This window comes from Ambystoma mexicanum, unplaced genomic scaffold (assembly GCF_040938575.1).
Source record: "Ambystoma mexicanum isolate Mex_15411 unplaced genomic scaffold, UKY_AmexF1_1 Mex_scaf26, whole genome shotgun sequence".
NCBI classification, from domain to species: domain Eukaryota; kingdom Metazoa; phylum Chordata; class Amphibia; order Caudata; family Ambystomatidae; genus Ambystoma; species Ambystoma mexicanum.
The window spans coordinates 2,048,321-2,060,631 of record NW_027182440.1 but is presented as its reverse complement, the minus strand read 5'-3'; positions in this window follow the sequence as shown (position 1 = coordinate 2,060,631).

Below are 12,311 nucleotides of genomic sequence, written 5' to 3'. Positions count from 1 at the left end.
AGAGCACATGTTCCTAACACTAACAGCAAGCTGGGAGTCTGTCACGTTCCCTTGCATAGACAGCACATGTTCCTATCACTAACAGCGAGCTGGGATTCTGTCACATTCCCCTGCATAGAAAGCAAATGTTCCTAACACTAACAGTGAGCTGGGAGTCTGTCACATTTCCCTGCATAGAGAGCACATGTTCCTAATACTAACAGTGAGCTGGGAGTCTGTCAAATTCTCCTGCATAGACAGCAAATGTTCCTAACACTAACAGCAAGCTGGGCGTCTGTCACGATCCCCTGCATAGTCAGCACATGTTCCTAACACTAACAGCGAGTTGGGAGTCTGTCACATTCCCTTGCACAGAGAGCACATGTTCCTAACACTAACAGCAAGCTGGGAGTCTGTCACGTTCCCTTGCATAGACAGCACATGTTCCTAACACTAACAGCGAGCTGGGATTCTGTCACATTCCCCTGCATAGAAAGCAGATGTTCCTAACACTAACAGTGAGCTGGGAGTCTGTCACATTCCCCTGCATAGAGAGGACATGTTCCTAACACTAACAGCAAGCTGGGCCTCTGTCACATTCCCCTGCATAGAGAGCACATGTTCCTAACACTAACAGCGAGCTGAGATTCTGTCACATTCCCCTGCATAGAGAGCACAGGTTCCTAACACTAACAGCTAGCTGGGCATCTGTCACATTCCCCTGCATAGAGAGCACATGTTCGTAACACTAACAGCGAGCTGGGAGTCTGTCACATTCCCTAACAGCGAGCTGGGTGTCTGTCACATTCCCTTGCACAGAGAGCACTAACAGCGAGCTGGGAGTCTGTCACGTTCCCTTGCATAGACAGCACATGTTCCTAACACTAACAGCAAGCTGGCAGTCTGTCACGTTCCCTTACATAGACAGCACATGTTCCTAACACTAACAGCGAGCTGGAATTCTGTCACATTCCCCTGCATAGAAAGCAAATGTTCCTAACACTAACAGCGAGCTGGGAGTCTGTCACATTTCCCTGCATAGAGAGCACATGTTCCTAACACTAACAGCGAGCTGGGAGTCTGTCACATTCCCTTGCATAGAATGGATATGTTCCTAACACTGACAAGCAGCTGGAAGTCTGTTGCATTTCCTTGCATAGAGAGCAAATGTTCCTAAAACTAACAGCGAGCTGGGAGTCTGTCATATTCCCGGGCACAGAGAGCACTAACAGTGAGCTGGGAGTCTGTCACATACCCCTGCATAGACAGCACATGTTCCTAACACTAACAGCATGCTGTGAGTCTGTCACATATTCCTGCATAGAGAGCACATTTTCTTAACACTAACCGCGAGCTGGGAGTCTGTCATATTCTGCTGCATAGTGAGCACATGTTCCTAACACTATTAGCGAGCTGGGAGTCTGTCACATTCCCTTGCACAGAGAGCACATGTTCCTAACACTAACAGCAAGATGGGAGTCTGTCACGTTCCCTTGCATAGACAGCACATGCTCCTAACACTAACAGCGAGCTGGGAGTCTGTCACATTCCTTTGCATAGAGAGCACATACTCCTAAAACTAACAGCGAGCTGGGCATCTGTCACATTCACCTGCATAGAGAGCACATGTTCCTAAAACTAACAGCGAGCTGGGAGTATGTCACATTCCCTTGCAGAGAGAGCACATAATCCTAACATTAACAGCGAGCTGGGCGTCTGTCACATTCTTCTGCATAAGGAGCACATGTTCCTAACACTAACAGCGTGCTGGGAGTCTGTCACATTCCCTTGCATAGAGAGCACACGTTCCTAACACTAAGAGTGAGCTGGGAGTCTGTCACATTCCCTTGCATAGAATGGATATGTTCCTAACACTGACCAGCAGCTGGAAGTCTGTTGCATTTCCTTGCATAGAGAGCAAATGTTCCTAAAACTAACAGCGAGCTGGGAGTCTGTCATATTCCCGGGCACAGAGAGCACTAACCGTGAGCTGGGAGTCTGTCACATACCCCTGCATAGACAGCACATGTTCCTAACGCTAACAGCGTGCTGTGAGTCTGTCACATATTCCTGCATAGAGAGCACATTTTCTTAACACTAACCGCGAGCTGGGAGTCTGTCATATTCTGCTGCATAGTGAGCACATGTTCCTAACACTATTAGCGAGCTGGGAGTCTGTCACATTCCCTTGCACAGAGAGCACATGTTCCTAACACTAACAGCAAGATGGGAGTCTGTCACGTTCCCTTGCATAGACAGCACATGTTCCTAACACTAACAGCGAGCTGGGAGTCTGTCACATTCCTTTGCATAGAGAGCACATACTCCTAAAACTAACAGCGAGCTGGGCATCTGTCACATTCACCTGCATAGAGAGCACATGTTCCTAACACTAACAGCGAGCTGGGAGTATGTCACATTCCCTTGCAGAGAGAGCACATAATCCTAACATTAACAGCGAGCTGGGCGTCTGTCACATTCTTCTGCATAAGGAGCACATGTTCCTAACACTAACAGCGAGCTGGGAGTCTGTCACATTCCCTTGCATGGAGAGCACATGTTCCTAACACTAAGAGTGAGCTGGGAGTCTGTCACATTCCCGTGCATAGAAAGCACATGTTCCTAACACTGCCAGGGAGCTGGAAGTCTGTTGCATTTCCTTGCATAGAGAGCAAATGTTCCTAAAACGAACAGCGAGCTGGGAATCTGTCACATTCCTGAGTACAGAGAGCACTAACAGCGAGCTGGGAGTCTTTCACATTCTCTTGCATAGAGAGCACTAGTTCCGAACACTAACAGCAAGTCGGGCGTCTCTTACATTCCCTTGCACAGAGAGCACTAACAGCGAGCTGGGAGTCTGTCAAATTCCCCTGCATAGAGAGCACATGTTCGTAACACTAACAGCAAGCTGGGAGTCTGTCACATTCCTTTGCATAGAGAGCACATGTTCCTAACACTAACAGCGAGCTGGGAGTCTGTCACATTCGCCTGCATAGATAGCAAATGTTCCTAATACTAACAGCGAGCTAGGAGTCTGTCACATTCCCCTGCATAGACAGCAAATGTTCCTAACACTAACAGCAAGCTGGGTGTCGGTCACAATCCCCTGCATAGTCAGCACATGTTCCTAACACTAACAGCGTGCTGGGAGTCTGTCACATTTCCCTGCATAGGGAGCACATGTTCCTAACACTAACCATGAGCTGGCAGTCTGTGATATTCTGCTGCATAGAGAGCCCATGTTCCTAACACTAACAGCGAGCTGGGAGTCTGTCACATTCTCTTGCATAGAGAGTGCATGTTCCAAACACTAACAGCAAGCTGTGAGTCTGTCACATTCCTTTGCACAAAGAGCACTAACAGCGAGCTGGGAGTCTGTCACATTCCCCTCCATAGAGAGCAAATGTTCCTAACACTAACAGCGAGCTGGGAGTCTGTCACATTCCCTTGCTCAGAGCACATGTTCCTAACACTAACAGCGAGCTGGGAGTCTGTCAAATTCCCCTGCATAGGGAGCACATGTTCCTAACACTAACAGCGAGCTGGGAGTCTGTCACATTCCTTTGCATAGAGAGCACATGTTCCTAACACTAACATCGAGCTGGGAGTCTGTCACATTCGCCTGCATAGAAAGCAAATGTTTCTAATACTAACAGCGAGCTAGGAGTCTGTCACATTCCCCTGCATAGACAGCAAATGTTCCTAACACTAACAGCAAGCTGGGTGTCGGTCACAATCCCCTGCATAGTCAGCACATGTTCCTAACACTAACAGCGTGCTGGGAGTCTGTAACATTTCCCTGCATAGAGAGCACATGTTCCTAACACTAACCATGAGCTGGCAGTCTGTGATATTCTGCTGCATAGAGAGCCCATGTTCCTAACACTAACAGCGAGCTGGGAGTCTGTCACATTCCCTTGCACAGAGAGCACATGTTCCTAACACTAACAGCAAGCTTGGAGTCTGTCACGTTCCCTTGCATAGACAACACATGTTCCTAACACTAACAGCGAGCTGGGATTCTCTCGCATTCCCCTGCATAGAAAGCAAATGTTCCTAACACTAACAGTGAGCTGGGAGTCTGTCACATTTCCCTGCATAGAGAGCACATGTTCCTAATACTAACAGCGAGCTGGGAGTCTGTCAAATTCTCCTGCATAGAGAGCAAATGTTCCTAACACTAACAGCAAAGCTGGGCGTCTGTCACGATCCCCTGCATAGTCAGCACATGTTCCTAACACTAACAGCGAGTTGGGAGTCTGTCACATTCCCCTGCATAGAGAGGACATGTTCCCAACACTAACAGCAAGCTGGGCCTCTGTCACATTCCCCTGCATAGAGAGCACATGTTCCTAACACTAACAGCGAGCTGAGATTCTGTCACATTCCCCTGCATAGAGAGCACAGGTTCCTAACATTAACAGCTAGCTGGGCGTCTGTCACATTCCCCTGCATAGAGAGCACATGTTCGTAACACTAACAGCGAGCTGGGAGTCTGTCACATTCCCTAACAGCGAGCTGGGTGTCTGTCACATTCCCTTGCACAGAGAGCACTAACAGCGAGCTGGGAGTCTGTCACGTTCCCTTGCATAGACAGCACATGTTCCTAACACTAACAGCAAGCTGGGAGTCTGTCACGTTCCCTTGCATAGACAGCACATGTTCCTAACACTAACAGCGAGCTGGGATTCTGTCGCATTCCCCTGCATAGAAAGCAAATGTTCCTAACACTAACAGTGAGCTGGGAGTCTGTCACATTTCCCTGCATAGAGAGCACATGTTCCTAACACTAACAGCGAGCTGGGAGTCTGTCACATTCCCTTGCATAGAATGGATATGTTCCTAACACTGACAAGCAGCTGGAAGTCTGTTGCATTTCCTTGCATAGAGAGCAAATGTTCCTAAAACTAACAGCGAGCTGGGAGTCTGTCATATTCCTTTCCACAGAGAGCACTAACAGTGAGCTGGGAGTCTGTCACATACCCCTGCATAGACAGCACATGTTCCTAACACTAACAGCGTGCTGTGAGTCTGTCACATATTCCTGCATAGAGTGGACATGTTCCTAACACTAACAGCAAGCTGGGCCTCTGTCCCATTCCCCTGCATAGAGAGCACATGTTCCTAACACTAACAGGGAGCTGAGATTCTGTCACATTCCCCTGCATAGAGAGCACAGGTTCCTAACACTAACAGCTAGCTGGGCGTCTGTCACATTCCCCTGCATAGAGAGCACATGTTCATAACACTAACAGCGAGCTGGGAGTCTGTCACATTCCCTAACAGCGAGCTGGGTGTCTGTCACATTCCCTTGCACAGAGAGCACTAACAGCGAGCTGGGAGTCTGTCAGGTTCCCTTGCATAGACAGCACATGTTCCTAACACTAACAGCAAGCTGGGAGTCTGTCACTTTCCCTTGCATAGACAGCACATGTTCCTAACACTAACAGCGAGTTGGGAGTCTGTCACATTCCCCTGCATAGAGAGGACATGTTCCTAACACTAACAGCAAGCTGGGCCTCTGTCACATTCCCCTGCATAGAGAGCACATGTTCCTAACACTAACAGCGAGCTGAGATTCTGTCACATTCCCCTGCATAGAGAGCACAGGTTCCTAACATTAACAGCTAGCTGGGCGTCTGTCACATTCCCCTGCATAGAGAGCACATGTTCGTAACACTAACAGCGAGCTGGGAGTCTGTCACATTCACTAACAGCGAGCTGGGTGTCTGTCACATTCCCTTGCACAGAGAGCACTAACAGCGAGCTGGGAGTCTGTCACGTTCCCTTGCATAGACAGCACATGTTCCTAACACTAACAGCAAGCTGGGAGTCTGTCACGTTCCCTTGCATAGACAGCACATGTTCCTAACACTAACAGCGAGCTGGGATTCTGTCACATTCCCCTGCATAGAAAGCAAATGTTCCTAACACTAACAGCGAGCTGGGAGTCTGTCACATTTCCCTGCATAGAGAGCGCATGTTCCTAACACTAACAGCGAGCTGGGAGTCTGTCACATTCCCTTGCATAGAATGGATATGTTCCTAACACTGACAAGCAGCTGGAAGTCTGTTGCATTTCCTTGATAGAAAGCAAATGTTCCTAAAACTAACAGCGAGCTGGGAGTCTGTCATATTCCCGGGCACAGAGAGCACTAACAGTGAGCTGGGAGTCTGTCACATACCCCTGCATAGACAGCACATGTTCCTAACACTAACAGCGTGCTGTGAGTCTGTCACATATTCCTGCATAGAGTGGACATGTTCCTAACACTAACAGCAAGCTGGGCCTCTGTCCCATTCCCCTGCATAGAGAGCACATGTTCCTAACACTAACAGGGAGCTGAGATTCTGTCACATTCCCCTGCATAGAGAGCACAGGTTCCTAACACTAACAGCTAGTTGGGCGTCTGTCACATTCCCCTGCATAGAGAGCACATGTTCATAACACTAACAGCGAGCTGGGAGTCTGTCACATTCCCTAACAGCGAGCTGGGTGTCTGTCACATTCCCTTGCACAGAGAGCACTAACAGCGAGCTGGGAGTCTGTCAGGTTCCCTTGCATAGACAGCACATGTTCCTAACACTAACAGCAAGCTGGGAGTCTGTCACTTTCCCTTGCATAGACAGCACATGTTCCTAACACTAACAGCGAGTTGGGAGTCTGTCACATTCCCCTGCATAGAGAGGACATGTTCCTAACACTAACAGCAAGCTGGGCCTCTGTCACATTCCCCTGCATAGAGAGCACATGTTCCTAACACTAACAGCGAGCTGAGATTCTGTCACATTCCCCTGCATAGAGAGCACAGGTTCCTAACACTAACAGCTAGCTGGGCGTCTGTCACATTCCCCTGCATAGAGAGCACATGTTCGTAACACTAACAGCGAGCTGGGAGTCTGTCACATTCACTAACCGCGAGCTGGGTGTCTGTCACATTCCCTTGCACAGAGAGCACTAACAGCGAGCTGGGAGTCTGTCACGTTCCCTTGCATAGACAGCACATGTTCCTAACACTAACAGCAAGCTGGGAGTCTGTCACGTTCCCTTGCATAGACAGCACATGTTCCTAACACTAACAGCGAGCTGGGATTCTGTCACATTCCCCTGCATAGAAAGCAAATGTTCCTAACACTAACAGCGAGCTGGGAGTCTGTCACATTTCCCTGCATAGAGAGCGCATGTTCCTAACACTAACAGCGAGCTGGGAGTCTGTCACATTCCCTTGCATAGAATGGATATGTTCCTAACACTGACAAGCAGCTGGAAGTCTGTTGCATTTCCTTGATAGAAAGCAAATGTTCCTAAAACTAACAGCGAGCTGGGAGTCTGTCATATTCCCGGGCACAGAGAGCACTAACAGTGAGCTGGGAGTCTGTCACATACCCCTGCATAGACAGCACATGTTCCTAACACTAACAGCATGCTGTGAGTCTGTCACATATTCCTGCATAGAGAGCACATGTTCTTAACACTAACCGCGAGCTGGGAGTCTGTCACATTCCCTTGCATAGAATGGATATGTTCCTAACACTGACAAGCAGCTGGAAGTCTGTTGCATTTCCTTGCATAGAGAGCAAATGTTCCAAAAACTAACAGCGAGCTGGGAGTCTGTCATATTCCCGGGCACAGAGAGCACTAACAGTGAGCTGGGAGTCTGTCACATACCCCTGCATAGACAGCACATGTTCCTAACACTAACAGCGTGCTGTGAGTCTGTCACATATTCCTGCATAGAGAGGACATGTTCCTAACACTAACAGCAAGCTGTTCCTCTGTCACATTCCCCTGCATAGAGAGCACATGTTCCTAACACTAACAGCGAGCTGAGATTCTGTCACATTCCCCTGCATAGAGAGCACAGGTTCCTAACACTAACAGCTAGCTGGGCGTCTGTCACATTCCCCTGCATAGAGAGCACATGTTCGTAACACTAACAGCGAGCTGGGAGTCTGTCACATTCCCTAACAGCGAGCTGGGTGTCTGTCACATTCCCTTGCACAGAGAGCACTAACAGCGAGCTGGGAGTCTGTCATGTTCCCTTGCATAGACAGCACATGTTCCTAACACTAACAGCAAGCTGGGAGTCTGTCACGTTCCCTTGCATAGACAGCACATGTTCCTAACACTAACAGCGAGTTGGGAGTCTGTCACATTCCCCTGCATAGAGAGGACATGTTCCTAACACTAACAGCAAGCTGGGCCTCTGTCACATTCCCCTGCATAGAGAGCACATGTTCCTAACACTAACCATGAGCTGGCAGTCTGTGATATTCTGCTGCATAGAGAGCCCATGTTCCTAACACTAACAGCGAGCTGGGAGTCTGTCACATTCCCTTGCACAGAGAGCACATGTTCCTAACACTAACAGCAAGCTGGGAGTCTGTCACGTTCCCTTGCATAGACAGCACATGTTCCTATCACTAACAGCGAGCTGGGATTCTGTCACATTCCCCTGCATAGAAAGCAAATGTTCCTAACACTAACAGTGAGCTGGGAGTCTGTCACATTTCCCTGCATAGAGAGCACATGTTCCTAATACTAACAGTGAGCTGGGAGTCTGTCAAATTCTCCTGCATAGACAGCAAATGTTCCTAACACTAACAGCAAGCTGGGCGTCTGTCACGATCCCCTGCATAGTCAGCACATGTTCCTAACACTAACAGCGAGTTGGGAGTCTGTCACATTCCCTTGCACAGAGAGCACATGTTCCTAACACTAACAGCAAGCTGGGAGTCTGTCACGTTCCCTTGCATAGACAGCACATGTTCCTAACACTAACAGCGAGCTGGGATTCTGTCACATTCCCCTGCATAGAAAGCAGATGTTCCTAACACTAACAGTGAGCTGGGAGTCTGTCACATTCCCCTGCATAGAGAGGACATGTTCCTAACACTAACAGCAAGCTGGGCCTCTGTCACATTCCCCTGCATAGAGAGCACATGTTCCTATCACTAACAGCGAGCTGGGATTCTGTCACATTCCCCTGCATAGAAAGCAAATGTTCCTAACACTAACAGTGAGCTGGGAGTCTGTCACATTTCCCTGCATAGAGAGCACATGTTCCTAATACTAACAGTGAGCTGGGAGTCTGTCAAATTCTCCTGCATAGACAGCAAATGTTCCTAACACTAACAGCAAGCTGGGCGTCTGTCACGTTCCCTTGCATAGACAGCACATGTTCCTAACACTAACAGCGAGCTGGGATTCTGTCACATTCCCCTGCATAGAAAGCAAATGTTCCTAACACTAACAGCGAGCTGGGAGTCTGTCACATTTCCCTGCATAGAGAGCGCATGTTCCTAACACTAACAGCGAGCTGGGAGTCTGTCACATTCCCTTGCATAGAATGGATATGTTCCTAACACTGACAAGCAGCTGGAAGTCTGTTGCATTTCCTTGATAGAAAGCAAATGTTCCTAAAACTAACAGCGAGCTGGGAGTCTGTCATATTCCCGGGCACAGAGAGCACTAACAGTGAGCTGGGAGTCTGTCACATACCCCTGCATAGACAGCACATGTTCCTAACACTAACAGCGTGCTGTGAGTCTGTCACATATTCCTGCATAGAGAGAACATGTTCTTAACACTAACCGCGAGCTGGGAGTCTGTCACATTCCCTTGCATAGAATGGATATGTTCCTAACACTGACAAGCAGCTGGAAGTCTGTTGCATTTCCTTGCATAGAGAGCAAATGTTCCTAAAACTAACAGCGAGCTGGGAGTCTGTCATATTCCCGGGCACAGAGAGCACTAACAGTGAGCTGGGAGTCTGTCACATACCCCTGCATAGACAGCACATGTTCCTAACACTAACAGCGTGCTGTGAGTCTGTCACATATTCCTGCATAGAGAGGACATGTTCCTAACACTAACAGCAAGCTGTTCCTCTGTCACATTCCCCTGCATAGAGAGCACATGTTCCTAACACTAACAGCGAGCTGAGATTCTGTCACATTCCCCTGCATAGAGAGCACAGGTTCCTAACACTAACAGCTAGCTGGGCGTCTGTCACATTCCCCTGCATAGAGAGCACATGTTCGTAACACTAACAGCGAGCTGGGAGTCTGTCACATTCCCTAACAGCGAGCTGGGTGTCTGTCACATTCCCTTGCACAGAGAGCACTAACAGCGAGCTGGGAGTCTGTCATGTTCCCTTGCATAGACAGCACATGTTCCTAACACTAACAGCAAGCTGGGAGTCTGTCACGTTCCCTTGCATAGACAGCACATGTTCCTAACACTAACAGCGAGTTGGGAGTCTGTCACATTCCCCTGCATAGAGAGGACATGTTCCTAACACTAACAGCAAGCTGGGCCTCTGTCACATTCCCCTGCATAGAGAGCACATGTTCCTAACACTAACCATGAGCTGGCAGTCTGTGATATTCTGCTGCATAGAGAGCCCATGTTCCTAACACTAACAGCGAGCTGGGAGTCTGTCACATTCCCTTGCACAGAGAGCACATGTTCCTAACACTAACAGCAAGCTGGGAGTCTGTCACGTTCCCTTGCATAGACAGCACATGTTCCTATCACTAACAGCGAGCTGGGATTCTGTCACATTCCCCTGCATAGAAAGCAAATGTTCCTAACACTAACAGTGAGCTGGGAGTCTGTCACATTTCCCTGCATAGAGAGCACATGTTCCTAATACTAACAGTGAGCTGGGAGTCTGTCAAATTCTCCTGCATAGACAGCAAATGTTCCTAACACTAACAGCAAGCTGGGCGTCTGTCACGATCCCCTGCATAGTCAGCACATGTTCCTAACACTAACAGCGAGTTGGGAGTCTGTCACATTCCCTTGCACAGAGAGCACATGTTCCTAACACTAACAGCAAGCTGGGAGTCTGTCACGTTCCCTTGCATAGACAGCACATGTTCCTAACACTAACAGCGAGCTGGGATTCTGTCACATTCCCCTGCATAGAAAGCAGATGTTCCTAACACTAACAGTGAGCTGGGAGTCTGTCACATTCCCCTGCATAGAGAGGACATGTTCCTAACACTAACAGCAAGCTGGGCCTCTGTCACATTCCCCTGCATAGAGAGCACATGTTCCTAACACTAACAGCGAGCTGAGATTCTGTCACATTCCCCTGCATAGAGAGCACAGGTTCCTAACACTAACAGCTAGCTGGGCATCTGTCACATTCCCCTGCATAGAGAGCACATGTTCGTAACACTAACAGCGAGCTGGGAGTCTGTCACATTCCCTAACAGCGAGCTGGGTGTCTGTCACATTCCCTTGCACAGAGAGCACTAACAGCGAGCTGGGAGTCTGTCACGTTCCCTTGCATAGACAGCACATGTTCCTAACACTAACAGCAAGCTGGCAGTCTGTCACGTTCCCTTACATAGACAGCACATGTTCCTAACACTAACAGCGAGCTGGAATTCTGTCACATTCCCCTGCATAGAAAGCAAATGTTCCTAACACTAACAGCGAGCTGGGAGTCTGTCACATTTCCCTGCATAGAGAGCACATGTTCCTAACACTAACAGCGAGCTGGGAGTCTGTCACATTCCCTTGCATAGAATGGATATGTTCCTAACACTGACAAGCAGCTGGAAGTCTGTTGCATTTCCTTGCATAGAGAGCAAATGTTCCTAAAACTAACAGCGAGCTGGGAGTCTGTCATATTCCCGGGCACAGAGAGCACTAACAGTGAGCTGGGAGTCTGTCACATACCCCTGCATAGACAGCACATGTTCCTAACACTAACAGCATGCTGTGAGTCTGTCACATATTCCTGCATAGAGAGCACATTTTCTTAACACTAACCGCGAGCTGGGAGTCTGTCATATTCTGCTGCATAGTGAGCACATGTTCCTAACACTATTAGCGAGCTGGGAGTCTGTCACATTCCCTTGCACAGAGAGCACATGTTCCTAACACTAACAGCAAGATGGGAGTCTGTCACGTTCCCTTGCATAGACAGCACATGCTCCTAACACTAACAGCGAGCTGGGAGTCTGTCACATTCCTTTGCATAGAGAGCACATACTCCTAAAACTAACAGCGAGCTGGGCATCTGTCACATTCACCTGCATAGAGAGCACATGTTCCTAAAACTAACAGCGAGCTGGGAGTATGTCACATTCCCTTGCAGAGAGAGCACATAATCCTAACATTAACAGCGAGCTGGGCGTCTGTCACATTCTTCTGCATAAGGAGCACATGTTCCTAACACTAACAGCGTGCTGGGAGTCTGTCACATTCCCTTGCATAGAGAGCACACGTTCCTAACACTAAGAGTGAGCTGGGAGTCTGTCACATTCCCTTGCATAGAATGGATATGTTCCTAACACTGACCAGCAGCTGGAAG